Below are 24,315 nucleotides of genomic sequence, written 5' to 3' on the forward strand. Positions count from 1 at the left end.
GATTCTGAAGGCACTGTATGTAATAGCCTCAGCCCACGGTTCAATGGCGAGGGCGAAGAAGTGGGGGATAATAGGGAAACCCTGTCTGTTCCCCCTATAGAGAGAGAAAGAAGAGGAAGTAATCCCATTGATAGCAATCCTAGTTTTAGGAGATCTTATCTTTACGAGAGTGATTTTATCAAGATTAAAAACACAATATCTAAACCAAACTTTTGTAAAAAAGATAAAGAAAAGGCCTTTTCGGTGTTGCGGGACACTGCAACATTAGGTATTGTTTTTGTATCAAATACTTTTCTGAGATTATTGGAGGACAATCTATTAATTATGAAGCCAGTCTGATCTGGGTTGACCAGCAGAGGGAGGCGTGACTCCAAGTCTCTTAGATAGCATCTTGGTGGCCAATAGGAGGTGCACTTTAGGGAGTTTTCCCCTTTCTTGTGAATCACTGTAATCACATCTTCAGAAAAAGACTCTGAAAAGCAGTTGAGGTTCCCGGGTTTTTTAAGTACCTCCGTAAGGTAGGGTACCAATAGCTCCTTAAATTCTTTATAGAACTCTGGGGGGAAACCATCCGCCCCAGGAGATTTATTAGAAGGTAAACATTAAACATCCAACAATTCTGGGACTGAGAAATGATCACTCAGGCACTCTCTGTCCTCCTCTGGCATGGGAGGTTGAGAGAGGAGAGAAATTAGCTGATCTCTGAAAGTATAGAGTATTTCTTCAAAGTATCATTCATTTCAGTAGGGTGTAAGGATATCTCATTAGTAAGAGTTTCTATAGCATGAATTGTCTTACTTTCCTCTGTTTTCAGTTGCCATTCCAATACTATATGGGCTTTCTCTCCAAGTTCGTAGGGTCGCTGTTTTGATCTAGGAATGGCCCTCTCAGTTTGATATGTGTTCAGCGTACTATATTGCAGTTTTTTTATTTACCAAGAGCCTGTACAGGTCTTTAGTCGGGCGTCTTTGGTAGGTTTTTATCGAGCTCAAGAATGTCAGATTCAAGGACATCTATTCCAGCACCGTGTTTTCTCTTCAACCCTTTAGTAAAGGCAATGATTTGTCCCATCAGATAGGTTTTCAATGCGTCCCAAAGAATGAAACTGTCAGGAGCAGAGGGTTTGTTTGTCAAAGAAAAACATATGAATCTGCTCGTCGATGGATGCACAACATTCAGGTTGCTTCAAGAGTAGAATTTATTTTCCATTTATATGCTCCATTTACCTTGGTAGGGATGGAGAGTGATAATACCAGAGAATGGTCAGTAAGCAATCTGGGGAGATATTCAGTATCTAACAATTTGTGAAACAGTTGGGTTTATAGCAAAAGGCTATGTGTGTGTGTGTGTGTGTTGTGTGTGGGTGTGAATAAAAACAGTAGTCCCTATACTGTGGGTGCCTCTATCTCCAAGCGTCTAGTAAATTGAAATCCTTCATGAATGACATGGTGAGTTTGGCGGCTTTTGTAAGAGGGGAGGTTTTATCAGAGGACCTGTCAAGAACTGTATCTAAACAAACATTTCAATCTCCTCCAGCCAGTGGCCATCCTGGTGCTTGAGCAATCTGAAGGAAGACATTCTGAATAAACATATGGTCATCAAAGTTTGGGAGCATATGTCCCTGCACAAAAACAAACCTGCCTGAGTGATCGTATATGGTGTTGCTGACACAAAAGGGGATGTTTCTACTTTGCGGCTCCTCTTGCTTTGGAGTTAAAAGAAGACGCAAGAACTTGTCCCACCCATTCTCTCTTTAATTTCTTGTGTTTACTGGCTGTAAAATGAACACAATGTCAGCCTTTCATTTCTTAAGGTACAGTATGTATACACTCGTTTCCTCTTAACCGGGCTGTTAAGACCTTTTAGTATAATGTGACCTATTTTAGTGGATTAAGCATGGGCTGGGTTTCAAACAGATAACAATGGTATACACTATTATGAAAATAATGAGGTAATACTGAAGTGACCTATGTGTCTCTTTAGGAAGGAAACAACATTTACCATAGAAAAAACCCAACCCGATTGTTGGACTAAAACAACAATCAATCATAAAAACATTTGTAGAGATACATTTGTTGCTCGCTTTCCATCTTGCTCTTACTAACTAAACTTTGACAAACTAAAACCTACGAGCTCTCTATGCTGAATATTTTACTGTCAACGATAAGGGCCGCTTCAGTCTCTTTTCAGGAGAAGAGGAGAAATATAAATGAGGGAAAAAGCAATAGGCCTAGGCCTACTGATTTTTGCGTCGCCCAGTCAATATCAACACCAGAATATACTCTCCCGTAAATGTCCCATAATAACGAGTGTTATAGAACTCAGTAACAGTAACTGAAACTGTCCCACTCACATGTAGCGGCCAAATCGTGGAGTAATCACTTCCAAATTCAAAATAGACATTAGCAGTTCAGTCCCAGGACAGCAAAAACAAGATAAATCCAATAAACTGCGCCAAATTCCACCGATATACCTTTGTAATTCAAACGCGGTTCAGTTCTTCTCTCGGCGTGTCGAAGAGATGGCATCGGCCATTGTACTGAACTTTCATCCGCGTGGGGTGAATGAGGTAGTCAGTGATATTCTTCTCCTTCAGGTCTATGGTGGCTGGCGTGAACTGCTTGCGACGACTTGCGAGATCAGCGCTCATATCCGGGAAAAGACAGACCCTCTTGCCAGCAACGGTGATGTCCCCTTTGGCTCTTTCAAGTCACAGTATCTTCTCCCTTTCCTGGAAATGGAGGAACCGTGTGGGCTTATCTGGTGTGGGTTTTGGCATCAAGGTTCTGTTGGCACGTTCGATTTCTAGTGGCTTGGTGAAGTTGTTTATGCCCAGGACATCAGGGATCCACTTAGTGAAGAAACGATGGGATCAAGGCCCTCGCTGTCCTCCTTCAATCCCACCACATGGATGTTGCTACATCTGCTCTGGTTCTCCATCTGGTCCACCTTGTTTTTGAGATAGGTATTGTCCTTCTGTAGCTGTTTGATCACCTGGTCATGTCATGTGATGGTATCTTCAATGGTGCTGATGTGCAACTCAGCCTCAGTTGCTCTCAAAAGCACATCATTCAGGGAGGATTTCAGGCCATCAAAGGAAGAATGAAGTTCAGCCGATTTCTTGTACATTTTTAGTGAAAGACCTTTTTTACCATCTTGAATTTCCCGGAGGAGAGTAGCAAGCATGCCAGAAGAATTGGAAGTGGCTGCGGAGAGGAACAGTGTTGAACTGTCGTTGGTGCTCTCAGAGCTAATGCTAATCTTGCTAGTTGTGGCGTTGCTATCGTTAGCTTGAGATTCAACAAAGTTTTTGTCACTACCTCGCTGGCAACGAGCATACTCCAGGCAGGCTGATGGGGTGATGCAGACAGAACATGCTTTCCATCCAATCCTGCAACCTCCGTTACCAATTAGGCCGTATGATTTTGCTTGCTTTGGACTCCAGAGAAGTGACATGATATATCTCTAGTTGAAATTGTCTGCTAACATGAATGACTTTCAGCACCAAATGCAGGTATAAAACACAGTTTATTTCTGTAGCCTATCTTGCACTTAGAAAATGCATAACCGTTTATGGCTGTAATGACAGGCTACAATTGCACAGTGATTGTTTGCGCATGGCAACAAGTGGAGTTGGGTTGGAAATAGTAATAGTAGGTTACAGTATTTCTTACAATCGTCTATTTTAACTGGAATAGTGTTGGCCATTATTAATAAGTGCAGCATTTCCACTTCAAAATTGTTTAGGAAAATACTTTACTCATCAGATTGTGCTGCATTCCCCTCTTGTAATAATTGCTTAACGAGTCTGTGACAGCGTTTGAGTGTTTTCTTTTGTTGGGTTGAGCACATGCCCCCCAAAAGGACTGTGCACAGCCCTGCAGCTAATGGAATGAAAAAGTGGGTGTTTTGTCCCCTTTTTCAGGGTTTCTATGTAGATCAAATGCTGTGGTTAGTGCCCTACTTTACTTTTCTGCAGAGAACAGAGGGAACAGTTCAACCCAAAAATAAAATGTTAAAACTCAGCTATATGCAGTACTAGGCCACAGTCCCAGCAAACATTTTCTATAAACACAACTAACACACCCATCCCGTGCACCTTGGAAAATGCCTCTGTTTACTTTATCCCTTTACTTTACCCCTTAAAAGAAAGAGATAACAATAAAGGAAGGGCCACTGAAGCTAGATTGACCCCTGACAATTACAGTTGCTTGGATGATAAAAGAGCCCTCTCTGCTACCCTCTTTTACCTCCTGCATCCCTCTACCCCTCTGTCCTTCCAACCCCTCCATCTCTCTCTCAGTGGGAAAGAAAAGTAATGTGAAACTAGGGTTGGGCGGTATCCAGATTTTCATAAGGTCATACCGTCCTTCTCTTAGCCAGGGATTTAAGGTATTACCAGATTAGTACACAAGGGGGCACCAAAAATACTATTGGGTGTCTGTTACCAGAATGCTAACAAAATTAGCATAAGTAATAGCGAATTTCCAGAGAGGCTGCTAGCTAAATATGCATAAGAAAATAAACAAATTGCAAAGACAGGCAATCCAGCTCATAAAGTTATACATATATAGATAGGAGCTACCAAATATAATTGTTGGTGAGTTTGGACATTTACAAGCATATGTGAACGAGAGACATTGTGCAAATGAACAAAATATTGACTCATGCTTGTCTGAAGGAAGAACAGTACTGACTCTGAAGCATTGTGTGTTCACCCTGTTTCTGTGTGGAGTCTGGAGTCACTAGGGCAATGGGCCTGACTTTTCTGCTCAGAGAAGTTGGGGTAGGAGCAAACGAGCCAAGAAGGGAGAGGAGAAAAAAACAAAAAAAAGGAAATCAAAAGATATCAGTGGCAGCTGTACATATAACTCATCCAAAGGGCTTTGACCTCTCAAACATGGCAGAAAGCTGACACAATATGATGCCTGTCACGTCCTGACCAATATAAGTTGTTATTTTCTATGGTAGAGTGGTCAGGGCGTGACAGGGGGTGTTTGTGTGTTTGTTCTATGTTTTCTATTTCTATGTTGGATTTCTAGTTTGTCTATTTCTAGGTTGGGGTTTATTGGGTTGAACTTCAATTGGAGGCAGCTGTTCCTCGTTGCCTCTAATTGGAGGTCATATTTAGTAGGGGTGTTTTTTCCTGTGGTTTGTGGGTAGTTGTTTTCTGTTTTGTTCCTTGTACCTGACAGAACTGTTGACGGTCGTTTTTGTATTAGTGTTTCATTAAAAGTAAATTATGAGCACTTCACACGCCGTGCCTTGGTCCCCTTTGTATGACCCGCGTTACAGAACTACCCACCATGACTGGATCAAGCGGCGTGCCCAGGCAGAGATGGACACCTGGTCATACATGGAATGGATGGAGAGGAGAAACTGGACTTGGGGGCAAGTCATTGAGAGATATCGGAGCCTACCGGGGAAGAACGAGAGGCAGCCTCAAATTGTTTTGGGGGGGCACACGGGTAATTTGGCTGGGCCAGGGTTGAGCCCTGAGCCAACTCCCCGTGCTTATTGTAGTGAGCATGTGCCTGCTTCTCACAGTCTCTCTCCAGTACGCCTCCATAATCCAGTACGTCCAGTGCCTGCTCCTCGCACTCTCCCTCCAGTGCGCCACCATAGTCGAGTAAGTCCTGTGCCTGCTGTGAGCACTCGGCCATTAGTGCGTCTTCCCAGTCTGGTGAGACCGATTCCTGCTCCACGCACTCTCCCTCCAATGCGCATCCATAACCCGGTCCAGCCAGTGCCTGCTGTGAGCACTCGGCCCTCAGCGGTGGTCTGCAACCCAGGGCCCTCAGCGGTGGTCTGCAACCCAGGGCCCTCAGCGGTGGTCTGCAGCCCAGAGCCCTCGGCGGCGGCTTTTAGCCCAGAGTCTTCGGCGGCGGTTGGCGGTCCGAAGCCTCCGAAGATGATCCATGGTCTGGTTCCTCCGGACAAACAGAAGCGGGGGGATCAGCGGGCGGTGGGGGTACTACGGCCGGAACCAGAGCCGCCGCCATAGACATTTTTTCACCCTCCCTTCCCTCCCTTTAGGTTTGGGGTTGTTTTTGTGTTTTTTTTGTTGTTTAGTTTGCATTCGGAGTCTGCACCTTTGGGGGAGGGTACTGTCACGTCCTGACCAATATAAGTTGTTATTTTCTATGGTAGAGTGGTCAGGGCGTGACAGGGGGTGTTGTGTTTGTTTTATATTTCTAGGTTGGGGTTTATTGGGTTGACCTTCAATTGGAGGCAGCTGCTCCTCGTTGACTCTAATTGGAGGTCATATTTAGTAGGGGTGTTTTTTTTCCTGTGGTTTGTGGGTAGTTTTGTTCCTTGTACCTGACAGAACTGTTGACGGTCGTCTTTGTATGTTTTTGTATTAGTGTTTCATTAAAAGTAAATTGAGCACTTCACACGCCGCGCCTTGGTCCCCTTTGTACGACCCGCGTTACAATGCCCTGTCACCTTATTAATTCAGTAACTTACTTAGACAACTAGCAAGTTGATCTTAAGGCTTGTGTTAATGCAGAATTCTTTTTTCACGCAGGAAAAAAAGAACGCATAAATCTCTTGCTGCGTTTTGTAAACGCAAATCTAAAATTTTCTTATTGCAATTTCTGCTCGGCATCAGACAAATTTTGTTCTTCAGTTGCACCTCTCCACTCGGATGAGAATTCATGAACAGCATTCTATCAGCAGACAATGCTCTGACTGATGTGTAGTTACTTTTCTCTGGTACATTTCTCAGTGTACCCAGCCTACTTTCTCTGGTAAAATGCAAGATTAATTTTAGGAAATGTAGCTGGCTACATTTAGTTCTATGATAAACATTAGAAATACGATGGCCATGCATCATTTTTGCAAAAAAGAGCTTGATTTTTCATTGGAAGCATTTACTTGTGTGGCTGCAGTCCAAATAGCGTTGCACTTATGTTGTCATCTGATGAAAATGAAGCTATTTCCTGCCGAATGTGTTGCACTAATATATTTTCTGCGACGGAAAACTATAGTTGCACACCCTGATTACTCTAATGAATCAAAAACACACTTTACTTATATAAAATGCGACCCCTGTCAATACTCAACTGGGGAACTACAGTAAGCTTCATAATGTAAAATAAAGTGAAATGAAGAACGTGATCTGCTTCATCTCCTAACGTATTGCACAAGTTGACTGCAGGTATTTACTTAAAAAGTAGCTACAAATATTCAAATGTATTGAAAAACTTCAAAGAAATAGTTTCAATGGCATTGACAGTGAGGAAAAAACATCCCGTGGCTGGCTAGGGCTGTTACGGTGACTGTATTACTGCCACACCGGCGGTCACGACTCATTCGTAGGGGTGGCAGGTAGCCTAGTGGTTAGAGCGTTGGACCAGTAACCGAAAGGTTGCTAGATCGAATCCCTGAACTGACAAGGTAAAAATCTGTCATTCTGCCCCTGAACAAGGCAGTTAACCCGCTGTCATTGTAAATAAGAATTTATTTTTAACTGACTTGCCTGGTTAAATAAAAAATAAATAAAATGACCACAGTCAAATTCTACGTGACTGTTTAGTCACAGTAACTAGGCTTCTCCAAGCTCTGATGCTGCTGATGGTCAATAGTAGCCGACCAAGCTTGCTAACTGCCTGGTACTCAGCACTCTATTGTCCCTCTAATCACTCTGACATCAATGAAAATGTAATCAAACATCAAATCAAACACTTCCTGAGAGCTCATGTTGTGCAACATTTCTATAGGCTTTGCAATTGCGTGAGAAAACAGAGTGATGGCCTCTATGAAAAATAGGAGGATCCCATCAGCTTTCTATAGGCTAGGCCTACTATATTTTTTCTGAACTTTCCTAATATTAAGCACATTACTTCACTTCACAACAGGAGTATAGCCTAGCTAGCTGACATGAAAATGAACCACAGGAAATGCGTCCATTCCCCTTTTCTACGACAGGTGCATTATAATGGTCCACTCTAAATCAAAACTAATTTTACACATATATTATTTAGTATATGTAAAGACAATATTAAATTAAGAATAGTCTGATGGGTGACAATATTAACCTATCACTTGTGAATTATATATTATCACTTGCGAATGATGCCCAAAGTGTGCAGTAAAGCAGAAACAGCACATGCCTTTTTTTGTGACTTTTTCAAATCATAGTCGAACACCTCATGTAGCCTAGCCCATAGACCTATATGTTTGATAAGGTTTGCATCACAACTAAAGTGGCCAAAGAACTTCTTAAAATGAAGCACTGTAACGGTTGTCGTACTGTAGAGAAGACCAAGGCGCAGCGGATTGCGTGCTCAACATCATAATTTATTAAATAATGAGAACACGGAAAAAACAAGAAAATAACGAAGGCCAAACCGACAGTTCTACATGCTATATAGATACTTACAGCAGTGTAAAACAACCCACAACCCCAAGAGAAAAACACACACCTAATATATGACTCCCAATCAGGAACAACGATATCCAGCTGTTCCTGATCGGGAGTCACAAGACTAACATAGAAACGACATACAACACACAACTTCTGCCACATCCTGACCAAATACTAAACAACTACTCCCTCTGTTGGTCAGGACGTGACAAGCACATTAATCCGCTTTATAACTGGTGTAGAGCCTAACTGGCATACATAGGCGGCACAAGATAGGGGAAGATAATTTTCACCATAAAAAAAAAAACACCTTTATAATAAAGCATTACATGCATAATCGCATTTGTGGTCACTTTTGAGAATGGTGTTTGATTGTTAATTGAAGAAATAGCCTAATAGTTTATCAACATTTTAAGCTAAACGTTCTGATCTGTTGCATCAGCCTCATTGCTTTTAAAAAAATGTTTTGATGCGAGTGGTTGTATTAATTTGGGATCTATCGCATCCCACAACTGTCCCAGACTGTTTGGAATAGGGTTCTTTCTCGCACAGAAGGACAAGTTGACCAATAGAATAGGTCAACTTTTGTACTATGGGTGATAGTAAATTGACATAGGCTGGTGCTTTTGCTGTTTGTTGAGCCTAATCATCTTGTTGGCTGACGAAAAGTAAATGTGGACAGTTCTTCTAACATCTTCAATAGAATAGAATAGAAAACAACTTTATTGTCCATCCAGGATGGACATTTTTCTTTGGCATCACCGTCCCTTAAAAGGATCACATACACATACATTCTCACATTATACACATTTAAACCAGTCAGTCCATCATGTTGCATACACTAAAAATATAGAGGACATTAATACATTCACTCACAACCGACCGCTGTCCCAACTGCACTGGATAGATAAGTACATACACCGACACAATTTACTTTGCATTTAGTAGTCCAACACCACAAGAAACAAATTAATGTTTGAACATGTTCTTCTGGGCCATGGGCATTCTGTAGCGCCGGCCAGAGGGAAGCCTCTCAAACTGAGTGTGTAGAGGGTGGGAGGGGTTGCTAACGACAGCCAGTGCCTTCTTTTTGGTTGCCTTGTGGAACAGACTGCTCAAATGTGCCTGTGGTCGACCAATTATTTTGCTAGCTGTGTTTACTATTCTGGTCAGTTTGCTTTTGCTCCTCATGCTCAGATTACCATACCAGACTGTCATATTGAACGTGAGGATGCTCTCCACCAAGCTGCTGACCCAAAACCCCTTCAATTTCCTGATTAAAAACAGGCGCTGGCAGCATTCTCTGTAAAACTCAGCTTGTTATCAATTTGTGTCCCTAGGTATTTGAAACACTCAACCACCTCCACTGGTTGGTCGTTCAGAGAGAGTGGTTGGGACATTGGTAAGTTGTTGCCATTGATGATCAGCTCCTTTGTCTTTTCCACATTGATGTGGAGTGCACTTGACCGGCACCATTCTTGAAGGTTGTTGGTCTGTTTAAAACAGCTGTCCCCATCTGACGTAGCATCTTTAAAAAAGAGTCCCACCAGAGCCATGTCATCCGCGTACTTGAAAAGGCTCACATTGTTTCCTTGGATCTTCATCTCATTAGTGTAGATAGATAACAACAACAGGGAAAGGACACACCCCTGGGGCGCCCCTGTGTTCAGGGTCAGTTCATCAGAGAGGGCCCCATTCATGAGGACCCTCTGTGGGCGGTCAATTAAAAAGTCCTTGATCCAACCTGCGAGGCCTCCATTGACATTCATTTCAGCAGTGTGTGTATATGCATTGTATTGAAAGCTGAACTAAAATCAATAAATAAAATGTGTGCATATGATTTAGCATGTTGAAGGTCACTAGCCACCATGTTCACCAAGGTCAGGGGCGCATCCTCAGTCCCCCTCTGTGCCTTATAGGCAAACTGTAACAGGTCCAGTTGATCTGCTATGGAAAAGGTAAGACGCTTCCTAACAACCCTTTCCATGCATTTGGCCAGAAGGGGCGTGAGGGCCACAGGTCGAAAGTCATTTGGTGATTTGGTCCCTGACGTCTTAGGCACCGGTACAATGGTCAACACCTTCCAGGAGTTTTGGCACTGTACAGATGCTCAGTGGGAGTCTTGTGAAGACTCCCTTGAGCTGGTCGACGCAGACCTTCAGTACTTTGCCCCATAGTCCATCTGGGCCCTGCGCTTTGTGTGGCTTAATATTTGACAAGCATGAGGCCACCTTGTTCTCTGTTATCTGGACAGGAGAGGATTTGGGGATGCTCTCACATATTTGTTTACATTCGTCTTTAAAATAGACGGTGTCAAATCTTCCATAAAAACAGTTCAGTTATTTTACAAAGAATGAACAGTCTTCAATTTTATTGTTCTCTCTTTTCCCTTCTCATGTCATCATTGCATTAACCTGTTAGGGCTAGGGGGCAGCATTTGCACGTCTGGATAAAAAAAATGTACCCGATTTAATCTGGTTACTAATCCTACCCAGTAACTAGAATATGCATATACTTATTATATATGGATAGAAAACACTCTAAAGTTTCTAAAACTGTTTGAATGGTGTCTGTGAGTATAACAGAACTCATTTGGCAGGCAAAACCCTGAGACATTTTCTGACAGGAAGTGGATACCTGATGTGTTGTATTGACTTTAAACCTATCCCATTGAAAAACACAGGGGTTTAGGAATATTTTGGCACTTCCTATTGCTTCCACTAGATGTCACCAGCCTTTCCAAAGTGTTTTGAGTCTTCTGGAGGGAGATCTGACCGAACAAGAGCCATGGAACGATGATGTCCCATTAGACACCTGGCGCGCGAGTTCATGTTGGGTACCCTCGTTCCAATACGTTATAAAAGAGTATGCATTCGTCCACCTTGAATATTATTCATGTTCTGGTTAAAAAAGGCCCTAATGATTTATGCTATACAACGTTTGACATGTTTGAACGAACGGAAATATATTTTTTCCCCTCGTTCATGACGAGAAGTCCGGCTGGCTTAGATCATGTGCGAACAAGACGGAGATTTTTGGACATAAATGATGAGCTTTTTTGAACAAAACTACATTCGTTATGGACCTGTGATACCTGGAAGTGACATCTGATGAAGAGAATCAAAGGTAATGGATTATTTACATAGTATTTTCGATTTTAGATCTCCCCAACATGACGTCTAGTCTGTATCGCAACGCGTATTTTTCTGGGCGCAGTGCTCAGATTATTGCAAAGTGTGATTTCCCAGTAAGGTTATTTTTAAATCTGGCAAGTTGATTGCGTTCAAGAGATGTAAATCTATAATTCTTTAAATGACAATATAATATTTTACCAATGTTTTCTAATTTTAATTATTTAATTTGTGACGCTGACTTGACTGCCGGTTATTGGAGGGAAACGATTTCCTCAACATCAATGCCATAGTAAAACGCTGTTTTTGGATATAAATATGAACTTGATAGAACTAAAAATGCATGCATTGTCTAACATAATGTCCTAGGAGTGTCATCTGATGGAGGTTGTAAAAGGTTAGTGCATCATTTTAGCTGGTTTTATGGTTTTCGTGACCCTGTCTTTGACTTGACAAAACATTACACACAACTCTTGTAAATGTACTGTCCTAACATACTCTAAATTTATGCTTTCGCCGTAAAACCTTTTTGAAATCGTAAAACGTGGTTAGATTAAGGAGATGTTTATCTTTCAAATGGTGTAAAATAGTTGTATTTTTGAAAAATTTGAATTTTGACATTTATTTGGATTCAAATTTGCCGCTCTTGAAATGCACCTGCTGTTGATGGAGTGCACCACGGGTGGCACGCTAGCGTCCCACCTAGCCCATAGAGGTTAAGCCCTTCCCATGCTTGTCTTGGATTGCCTGTACAGAACCTCTGCTCCACTTTATCCTTGAAGTCGTTTTTTTTGCTTTCCACATTTTTGACCTGAATTCATTTTCAGTATCTCCTTTCAGGAATGCAAACTTCCTTTCATTGAGGCACATTTTCAAGTCCTAAGACACCCAGGGCTTGTTGTTATGAAATATTTTGACAGTTTTTATGTTATCGACAGTATCCTCACAGAACTGGATGTATGATGTAATACTGTCTGTCAATTCGTGGGGATCCCTGCACGAATCAAAGAACACCTCCCAGTCTGTGACGTCAAAGCAATCTTTGAGTTCCTCCCTACTCTCCTCTGTCCATACCTGAATGTGTTTTTCGCGTTTCACCTGCTGCCTTTATCTCGGTAGGAGATGGATAAAGTAATGGGCTCATTTCCCGATAGGTGCACTGCACACTGCCTTGTATGCGTACTCTACGTTGCCATAACACTGGTCCAGGATGCGAGTTGAGTGAGTTGGACAGGTGACATACTGTTGCAGAGTGGGGAGGTGCGCGGAGTGGGAGAGCGTATTAAAATCCCCAAGCACAAATACAGGCAAGACAAAGGAGCTGATCGTGACAAAAGGAATAGGAGGGCCGAACAGGCCCCCATTAACATCGACAGGACTGAAGTGGAGCGGGTCGAGAGTTTCAAGTTCCTTGGTGTCCACATCACCAACAAATTATCATGGTCCAAACACACCAAGACAGTTGTGTAGAGGTCACGACAACACCTTTACCCCCTCAGGTGACTGAAAAGATTTGGCATGGGTCCCCAGATCCTCAAAAAGTTCAACAGCTGCACCATCGAGAGCATCATGACCAATTACATTACGGACTGGTATGGCACCCGCTCAGCTTCTGACCGGAAGGCACTACAGAGGGTAGTGTGTACGGCCCAGTACATCACTGGGCCAAGCTCCCTGACATCCAGGACCTATATGTGTCACGGCCGTCGTAAGAAGTGGACCAAAATGCATCGGGAATGTGAATACTCATCTTCTTTAATGAAGGAAAACGTAAACACTTAACAAAACAACAAACATCGACGAGAAACAGTCCTGTCAGGTGCAACAAACACTAAACAGGAAACAACTACCCACAAAACCCATAGAAAAACACCCCTACTAAATATGACCTTCAATTAGAGACAACGAGGAACAGCTGCCTCCAATTGAAGGTCAAAACAATAAACTAGACATAGAAATAGAAAAACTAGACAATAGAACATAGAAATACAAAACATAGAACACTACCCAAAAACCCCGACAACACAAAACAAACACACCCCTGCCACGTCCTGACCAAACTACAATAACAAATAACCCCTTTTACTGGTGACAATATGCTAGGTGGTGTCAGAGGAAGGTCCAAAAAATTGTCAAAGACTCCAGTCACCCAAGTCATAGACTGTTCTCTCTGCTACCGCACGGCAAGCGGCACCGGGGCGCCAAGTCTAGGACCAAAAGGCTCCTTAACAGCTTCTACCCCCAAGCCATAAGACTGCTGGACAACTAAATTAATCAAATGGCCACCCGGACTATTTACATTGAATAATATAAAATAATGCAACGAAATTCTAAGAAAATCTTGTCTGCTAAATGAACTAGTGTAGCCCACAGCCATATGGCATAGCCAAATCAGGGCCTAACATAAGAACAACTCAAAGTATGCTATTCTGTTCTTCTGAAATAGACTACATTTTCTTCATATCATGTTTCTTTAGACCTGTGTAAAATAAAGAATGGATTTATTGTGATGGTGTAGGCTATATTACATGGATTTATTAGACTTTTTAAATGTAGATGTTCCAAAGGTCTGCATCAACAGCTTGTAGGAAATGCATGGGAGCCAGGAGATGCTAAACCTGTTTATGTTAATTAACAGTCAATTACCGTGAGACCGACAGTTATTTGCTTGACAAACACCGGCAAAAAAAATCCAGCCTTACCTGTGGCTATTTCCAAATACCCCGTTACATGGTATATACGGTAAACCTATGTGAAAAGCATCACTGCACATTATCCTTATGACTGAGCAGAAAAAAGAGCACAGTTAGCAAAGTACCTCACTAGCTATCCAATATCTCAGCCATTAGGCAAGGGAGTTCCTTTTAAATCACAGATGGAATGAGAGAGAAATCCTCCTTCATGCCATTCATAAGATGGCGCTGACAGAGGGCTGCCTCGCTTCTAGTCCTTAGGAAACTTTGCAGTATTTTTTATTTTTTTATGTATTATTTCTTACATTGTTATCCCAGAAAATCTTAAGTGTTATTACATGTAGCTGGGAATAACTATTGGATATCAGAGCGACGTCAACTTACCAGCACTACGACCAGGAATATGACTTTCCCGATGCGGATCCTTTGTCTGAACCACCCAGGGCATTTGAACTGATTCCAGAGGCTGACCCAAAACAACGCCACCAGAGAAGAGGCAGACTGAGCAGTCTTCTGGTCAGACTTCAGAGGCACGCACACCACCCACTGTGAGAGGTGGCAGGTAGCCTAGTGGTTAGCACGTTGGGCCAGTAACCAGAAGGTTGCTGGATCATATCCCTGAGCTGACATGGTACAAATCTGTTGTTCTGACCCTGAGCAACGCAGTTAACCCACTGTTCCCCAGGCGCTGTGTGGTGAAGAAGGAGGCTGAAGAAATTTGACTTGTCACCTAAAACCCACACAACCTTTTACAGATGCACAATTGAGAGCATCCTGGCGGGCTGCATCACCTCATGGTACGGCAACTGCACCGCCCACAACCACAAGGCTCTCCAGAGGGTAGTGCGATCTGCACAACCTACAGCACCCGATGTCACAGGAAGGCCAAAAAGATCGTCAAGGACAACAACCACCCGAGCCACTGCCTGTTCACCCCGCTACCATCCAGAAGGTGAGGTCAGTACAGGTGCATCAAAGCTGGGGCCGAGAGACTGAAAAACAGCTTCTATCTCAAGGCCATCAGACTGTTAAACAGCCATCACTAACACAGAGAGGCTGCTGCCTACATACAGACTTGAAATCATTGGCCACTTTAATAAACTGATCACTAGTCACTTTAATAATGCCACTTTAATAATGTTTACATTTCTTGCATCACTCATCTCATATGTATATACTGTATTTTATACCATCTATTGCATCTTGCCTATGCCGCTCTGTCATTGCTCATCCATATACAGTTGAAGTCGGAAGTTTACATACACTTAGGTTGGAGTCATTAAAACTCATTTTTCAACCACTCCAGAAATTTCTTGTTAACAAACTATCGTTTTGGCAAGTTGGTTACGACATCTACTTTGTACATGACACAAGTCATTTTTACAACAATTGTTTAACTACAGATTATTTCACTTGTAATTCACTGTATCACAATTCCAGTGAATTGGTCAGAAGTTTACATACACTAAGTTGACTGTGCCTTCAAACAGCTTGGAAAATTCCAGAAAATTATGTCTTTAGAAGCTTCTGATAGGCTAATTGACATAATTTGAGTCAATTGGATGTGTACTTGTGGATGTATTTCAAGGACTACCTTCAAACTCAGTGCCTCTTTGCTTGACATCATGTGAAAATCAAAAGAAATCAGCCAAGACCTCAGAAAAAATTGTAGACCTCCACAAGTCTGGTTCATCCTTGGGAGCAATTTTCAAACGCCTGAAGGTACCACGTTCATCTGTACAAACAATAGTACGCAACTATAAACACCATGGGACCACCCAGCCATCATACCGCTCAGGAAGGAGATGCGTTCTGTCTCCTAGAGATGAACGTACTTTGGTGTGAAAAGTGCAAATCAATCCCAGAACAACAGCAAAGGACCCTGTGAAGATGCTGGAGGAAACAGGTACAAAAGTATCTATATCCACAGTAAAATGAGTCCTATATTGACATAACCTGAAAGGCCGCTCAGCAAGGAAGAAGCCACTGCTCCAAAACCGCCATAAAAAAGCCAGACTACGGTTTCCAACTGCACATGGTGACAAAGATTGTATTTTTTGGAGAAATGTCCTCTGGTCAAATGAAACAAAAATAGAACTCGTTGGTCATAATGACCATCGTTATGTTTGGAGGAAAAAGGGGTGGCTTGCAAGCCGAAGAACACCATCCTAATCGTGAAGCACGGGAGTGGCAGCATCATGTTGTGGGGGTGCTTTGCTGCAGGAGGAACTGGTGCACTTCACAAAATAGATGACATCTCAAGACATCAGTGAGGAAGTTAAAGCTTGGTCACAAATGGGTCTTCCAAATGGACAATGACCCCAAGCATACTTCTAAAGTTGTGGCAAAATGGCTTAAGGACAACAAAGTCAAGGTATTGGAGTGACTATCACAAAGCCCTGACCTCAATCCTATAGAAAATTTGTGGGCAGATCTGAAAAAGTGTGTGCGAGAAAGGAGGCCTACAAACCTGACTCAGTTACACCAGCTCTGTCAGGAGGAATGGGCCAAAATTCACCCAACTTATTGTGGGAAGCTTGTGGAAGGCTACCCAAAACGTTTGACCCAAGTTAAGCAATATAAAGGCAATGCTACCAAATACTAATTGAGTGTATGTAAACTTCTGACCCACTGGGAATGTGATGAAAGAAATAAAAGCTGAAATAAATCATTCTCTCTACATTTTTAAAATAAAGTGGGATCCTAACTGACCTAAAACAGGGACATTTTACTTGGATTAAATGTAAGGAATTGTGAAAAACTGAGTTTGAATGTATTTGGCTAAGTTGTATTTAAACTTCTGACTTCAACTGTATTTATATGTATATATTCTTATTCAATTCCTTTACTTAGATTTGTGTGTATTAGGAAGTTGTTATGGAATTGTTAGATTACTTGTTAGATATTGCTGCACTGTCGGAACTAGAAGCACTTTGCTACACTCGCAATAACATCTGCTAACCATGTGCATGTGACAATTTTTTGGGGATTTGATTTGAACTGAACTGAATTCAGAGGTCCCTTGATATTTCACTGACCTCGTCTCCCCTCTTTAGGGTGTCCACCCACTCTGCCCAAAATGGGTGAAAACGCGCTTGGTGAGGACATTTCACATCCTTATGTTATAAAATAGACTTTACCAAGACAAATGTAATTCTTCATGTTTTGAAATGTTCAAAGGGGTCTTTCTCTAACATATCATTAACATTATTTAAAAAAGCTGTATTTCATAGTTTAATACTTCCAATAATAAGCACTGAACTAAGTTGACAGAGCGGTGCAGCTTTATCGCCAAAATGTTTTTTGTTGGGGGGGATTTGTGGTCGTCGTATTCCAAGTTGTTTCTGCGGGTCACAAATAGCAAAATAAGCATGACAAGCTGAATTAAATGTAAAAGGCTTTGAAAATAAAAATCTTGCGGTATGCTCAGTGCTCCATTGACATTTTACAGAGATACGCTTGTTTTTGTGAGAAGTCTTCGAAAAATAACAGGTACTTTGTATTTAATATGAACACCCTATACTAAAATATGAAAATACTCATGTCTCAAAATCGATATCTATCTTACCTCTGTATTGTTTTATGTGCTCCGGATTTGAGAAGAAAGATGACGAGTTCAATGGTAGCCTTAATTCTCCCACAGCATCCAGTCTTTTTTCCTGATTTATGACCACTTTTTTTCTCTGGCCTCCATTGATTTAGTCGCCCTAATTTTGACCATCCGACAAGGGTAAAAACTTTTGTATTCTGTTAGTCTACACCCCAGGAGGTTGGTGCTACCTTAATTGGGGAGGACGGGCTCGTTGTAATGGCTGGAGCGGAATAAGTGAAATGGTATTAAATATATCAAACACATGGTTTCCATGTGTTTGATGCCATTCAATTTGCTCTGTTCCATCCATTATTATGAGCTGTCCTCCCCTCAGCAGTCTCTGCTGGTCTACACCTGTTGTTTAAATTTTATTCCATTTTTATTTGATATGCTTGCAGCAAGTGACGGAACCCCAGTATCCAAAGATGCTCGTCAGTGGGCGATGATCTGTAAGTTCCTCCAGTACACATCCTGGTGAAACGGAAACACTCCAAAGATGATGCCTAGTGCTTCTCGTCCTATCTGTGCGTTAGTTACTGCTTTGTTCAATGTCCTCGATGCGAAAGCAATCCGCTTCTCTTCACCAGAATGCATGATCTGCTCCTGGAATGTCTCGTTCTTGTTTTCAGTCTTTGACATTTTCTCTGAGCTCTTTTTGTTTCTGCAGGCTTCTTTGATGTGGCCCTCACTACAGACACCCTGGTTCGAATCCAGGCTGTATCACAACCGGCCGTGTCTGGGAGTCCCATAGGGCAGTGCCCAGCGTCGTCTGGGTTTGGCCGGTGTAGGCTGTCATTATAAATAAGAATTTGTTCTTAATTAACTGACTTGCCTAGTTAAATATATAGATATAATAATAATGTGCCTTAATTTCCCTGTCTCTGATTTCAGTTTCAACTCTGTACACTTTTACTGATGAACTTAACTGCTGAGCCTCTTTAGCAGCTAGTTCCATGGACACACTGACTTCAATGGCCTTTGCCAATGTCAGATTACTTTCAGTCAATAGTCTTTTGTATAGCTTCACTCCATAGCCCACATGCTAGTCTGTTTCTAATGGTGTCATTTAGAACATCATTCAACTCACAGTGCTCTGATAGTTTATTTAATGCAGCAGCAACCATCGTCACTGATTCCCCCTATTCCTGATTTATTCCGTGGAACCTAAATCGTTCAGCAATAACTAGTGGTTCTGGTGAAAAGTGTCCTTTCGGTATTGTGCACAAACTGTCATTCTGTTACTGAACTTTGCATCTCTACTGTTCTTCAAGTAAATGTATTTTTGTAAAATGTTCTGTAGAAATTGTTAAACGTAGTAATTGTGCACAGACTTGTATAGTTTGTTTAACTTTGCAATCATTGGTTTTGGTTGGACATACATTTTAAAGTGAAAAGTATGAGTCTCAGTGTCACTCCGTTATCATGGCATTGCCCAGGATTAAATTGTTTTTATTAACCATATGTGATAACGCTGTTAGTATGGTAGGCTTTTGATGTTTTCAAAGCTTTTAATTGAGGATGAACATGAGAACAGATGCACTTGCTTATTTATGTTTGTTAATAATTGTGTTTATTGGGGAAGCGGTGTTAAAACCAGGCCAATTTACAGCACAATGAAGACAGTTTAAAAGCACACCAGCATAGTACATTTCTCAACATGAATAACGCCATAATTTATGCACTATGCAAAATGGTAATGACATTTCTAGTCAATTATCTCCTAGGAGCATATTATTTATTTATATCATATCTAATTACATTTTTGATTGTGGCGAATACTAGATGAGAAGCTTCTCATAAATCATCCTTACTATGTTATAAGACTTTACACAGCTTATTATTGTCTCCCTCCACATTGTAAAAAAGCCAACTTGTCAGGTGCGTCGTAAAAGGTGGACCAAAACGCAGCGGGTATATGAATACTCATCTTCTTTTATTAGAAAAAAAAAAAACACTTATACAAAAACAACGACGAAAAACAGTCCTGTAAAGCTCACAGCTATACACGGAACAACTACCCACAAAACCCATGGAAAAAACACCCCTACTAAATAGAACCTTCAATTAGAGGCAACGAGGAACAGCTGCCTCCAATTGAAGGTCAGCCCAATAAACTAAACATAGAAATATAAGAACTAGAACAAACATAGAAATATATTAACATAGATCATAACCCAAAAAACCCTGAAACACACAAAACAAACACACCCCTGCCACGTCCTGACCAACTACAATAACAAAATGACCCCTTTTCTGGTCAGGACGTGACAGTACCCCCCCCCCCCCCCCCCAAAGGTGCAGACACCGAATGCACCTTAACCATAAGACAAACAAAAACCCCACAACAAAAAAAACACAACTACAGGGAGGGATGGGAGGGTGGCCACCGTCACGACGGTTCCTGTGCAAACACCCCCCCTTCCCCAATACTCCCCCCTACGGAGGTGGCTCTAGTTCTGGCCCTAGTCCCCAACCTAACCTGTCCACCCCCGCTGAAGGGTCAGGGCTAAGGCGCGTCGCTGGAGACCTCGGGCTGAGGCACGTCTCTGGAGGTGCAGGACTGGAGGGCGACTCTGGCTGCGCCGGTTCCGGACTGTGGGCCGTCTGTCGGTTCCGGACTGTGGGCCGTCTGTCAGTTCCGGACTGTGGGCCGTCGCCGGAAGCACTAGACGGGGCCCTGTCGCCGGAAGCTCTAGACGGGGCCCTGTCGCCGGAAGCTCTAGACGGGGCCCTGTCGCCGGAAGCTCTAGACGGGGCCCTGTCGCCGGAAGCTCTAGACGGGGCCCTGTCGCCGGAAGCTCTAGACGGGGCCCTGTCGCCGGAAGCTCTAGACGGCGCACTGTCGCCGGAAGCTCTAGACGGGGCACTGTCGCCGGAAGCTCTAGACGGGGCACTGTCTCCGGAAGCTCTAGACGGGGCACTGTCTCCGGAAGCTCTAGACGGGGACTGCGCACTAAAGGCCTGGTGCGTGGGGCTGGCTTTGGAGGCGCCAGACTAGGGACGCGCACCACAGGGCTAGTGCGAGGAGCAGGAACAGGACGTACTGGACTGGACAGGCGCACTAAAGGCCTGGTGCATGGGGCTGGCTTTGGAGGCACCAGACTAGGGACACGCACCTCAGTGCTAGTGCGAGGAGCAGGAACAGGATACACCGGGTCTTGAACACGCACTGGAGGTCTGGAGCGCACAGCCTGCACAACCCGTCCTGGCTGGATTGTTACTGTAGCCCGGCACGGGCGGATCGCTGGCACAGGGCGAACTGGGCTGTGCTGAGGCAAGATGGCTGCCGTGCGTAGAGCAGGCGCAGGGTAGCCTGGGCCCAGGAGATGCACTGGTGGCCAGATATATTGCGCAAGCATACTTCTCCCTGGCTGGATGCCCACTCTAGCACGGCACCTGCGGGGGGCTGGTATCACCCGTACCGGACTGTGCGTGCGGATGGGCGAGACCGTGCGCACTTCCGCATAGCACGGTGCTCTCTTGATCCGTCTCTCCCCGTAATAAGCACGGGGAGTTGGCTCAAGTCTCCATCCTGACTCTGCCCAACTCCCCGTGTGCCCCCCCCAAAAAAATTTGGGGGCTGCCTCTCGCACTTGCCACTCGGCGTGTATAACACCTCGTAATGGCGCCGCTCCGCCTTGGCTGCCTCCAGCACCTCCATAGGGCGTCTGTACTCCCCAGCCTGGTGCCATGGTCCTGCCCTGTCCAAAATTTCCTCCCATGTCCACGACTCCAGATACCTTTCTCGCTGCTCCCTCTTCCGTTGCTTGGTCCTTGGTTGGTGGGTAGTTCTGTCAGGTGCGTCGTAGAAAGTGGACCACGGCGCAGCGGGTATTGTGCTCATCTTCTTTTATTTATATAAGTGAACACTTAAACAAAATAAATCGACGTCAACCAACAGTGACGTAAGGACTATACGAAAAACAACTACCCACAAACACAAGAGAAAATAAACCCACTTAAATATGGCCTCCAATTAGAAGCAACGACAACCAGCTGCTTCGAATTGGAGGTCGTTCCCAAAACTAACAGAAATAGAAAAACTAGAAAACCCACAGAGAAATAGAAAACATAGAACATACACCAAACAGCTTTCCCTGATACCTCAATAAGGAAATATTTCGATGTCCACTCTTGCTGGAACACCCTACATTCATTGTCTACTTTCCTTTTCTTTGAAATCTTTGAAAAACTCATTTTTGCGCAATTTATAGCTAGCTACTATTTGTAACCGTGACATGTGTTAGCCTGTCAGTCACTGTCTGTCCTCATGCAGTTATGTATACCTTCCTTCAAAATAAATGTCCCACAAGCTGTAGGAGTTAAATCATTACACAAAGGCATGTATTCAATGGCCGTTTAATTTGAATAACAAATACATTTCTCAAAAATGTTGTAAACCAAATTCTTCATGTGATCTGAGCATTATTCCACAGACCATACTGAATCAAGTTGCAGTCCATGTATAGCCCCCAGGCCAACCTTTGCCCAAAGTTGACTTAGGCACTCACTTGGTGATGGCTAAAGTACTAAAATGCATCGAATACAACAATACTATCTCTGTCGCTAACAAATACAGTCATGGGTGGTAACTACAATTCACTGGAAAGGCACTCTGGGAAATATGCAAATAAGGTAGAATACATTCTCAAGTTGAATTGTATGTTCACTCAACCTAAAATTCAAAGTTGAGTGAACATACAATTTAACTTGAAAATGTATGTTGGGTCAGCTATATTCCCAAATGTTGTGCCAACTCACAATCCTATTGCAGCTGGTTGCATTACAATCGTATGTTGAATCAACTTCAATTGAGCAAACCCACAATCATATTGTACGTTGAATCAACATGTTTATTTTTAATTCTTCTTCTTCTTTTTTTTTTTACAGTGCATCCCTCTCTTCTCTCCTTTTATTGTGAGACCCAGGCTACTGAGGAGTTCATCTTTCTCTCATTCCCCCAACTCCCTCCTTTTATCCCTCCCTCCATCCTTCATTGTGAGCCCCAGACCCAGGCCACTGGGGGGAGGGGGGGTTCATCGAGCTAATTACCCACGGGTCTCCTGTGCATCTGCACCCTGGCCACATTGCTCGGCAGCAACACACACACACAGAGGAAGAGAGAGCGAGGCTGGAGGAGAGAAAGAGAGGGAGAGGCTGGAGGAGAGAAAGAGAGGGAGAGGCTGTCTGGAGGAGCGAGAGGGATAACAGGAGGAATAAAGAGGAGGACAGTGCGCCTCACTTAAAGGCTTTTATGCTCAGTGAGGTGAAAGTAAAATGGCTACTGACCCCTGCTGTGTCACTGTTTAGCGGTCGACATTAGAAGTGTCAAAGTGTATTTTGGCTAGACACACAGCTAGAATCCACAAAGCTAGAATCCAGTTTCGACCACTATTGTAATAAATGGCTTTGGTTTTCATCTATATTTAGCATTTATTTTGGTTTGTTTGTGAGGATTTCATATGATTTGAATGTAGCATGCCTCAATGTATTCCACTGCATCCACCAAGGATATCCCAACATCACACAATCATTGACAAGAATAATCAAAACAAATTGAATATGCAAACCTCTAGGTATGTAAATATACAAACTGCTGCTGATTCACCAGCTGTCAGTTGACAATGACACAACCCAAGGTCAGAGAGGTGAGATCATAAAGGCAAACACACACACAAACAAACACACTTGTTTTTCTATCCTCATGGTGACTTAAAATTGATTTCCATTCAAAACCCTATTTTCCCTAACCCCTAAACCTTAACCTGTGACCCGTGACCCTAACTCATAAACCTAACCCCTTACCCTAACCATAATTGTAACCCTAATTGTAACCCTAAACCTAACTCCTAAGCTTAAAATAGCCTTTGTACTCATGGAGATGTGGGAAATGTTCTCTTTCAAGGACAGTAAAAATATGAATCTATGTATACTGTCAAGGTGCAGTTCAAACTTACACCAGGTAGATGTGTGCTTGTAACTAACACAAAACACGACACCTGCGATCTATTCTCTTTTGGCGGGAGCCATCAGCCCAATCGGCAGCCTAGCTGATCATGACCTGTATGGGTTATACTTTACAATACAGAGACAATATTCCATAGTAATAAAAGCTGTATATTCCAATGTAATAACATGGATATTAGGTAGATTATCCGTATGGAATAAGGCCTATAAAATGGGACACCTTGTGAAGCCAAAAGGTCGGCTGCACGTCTGTTCCCGGTCAAGGTCACCCTGTCCACTGCCATGCCACATGTCCTGCTAGTTATTAGTCCATCAGGACCACTCCTTTATTGCCCACGCTATAGGGAGACAGCCAAGCTCACTGCTGACACTACAGATCCAGGGATACATAATACAATCACAGACAGCACAGTGATCACACACTAAACACTGCTGGGGGGTTACTGCACCTAGTACCTAACGAAGGTACAGAGACAGAGTTAGGAGAGAGAGAGCAAGAGAGAGAGCGAGAGGTATCCTCTGAAAATGTAAAGAAGTAAAGGTAAAATAAAGGAGGGTGAA

General features: G+C 43.0%; 1 protein-coding gene across 1 annotated transcript in view; it reads right to left on the bottom strand.

Moving 5' to 3' along the window:
• Positions 1-24,315, bottom strand: part of LOC106562968 (microtubule-associated protein 1B) — a 57,631-nt gene that overhangs the window by 28,745 nt on the left and 4,571 nt on the right. The window lies entirely within an intron of this gene.

The sequence above is a fragment of the Salmo salar genome, chromosome 11, assembly GCF_965601325.2.
Source record: "Salmo salar chromosome 11, fSalSal1, whole genome shotgun sequence".
NCBI lineage: Eukaryota > Metazoa > Chordata > Actinopteri > Salmoniformes > Salmonidae > Salmo > Salmo salar.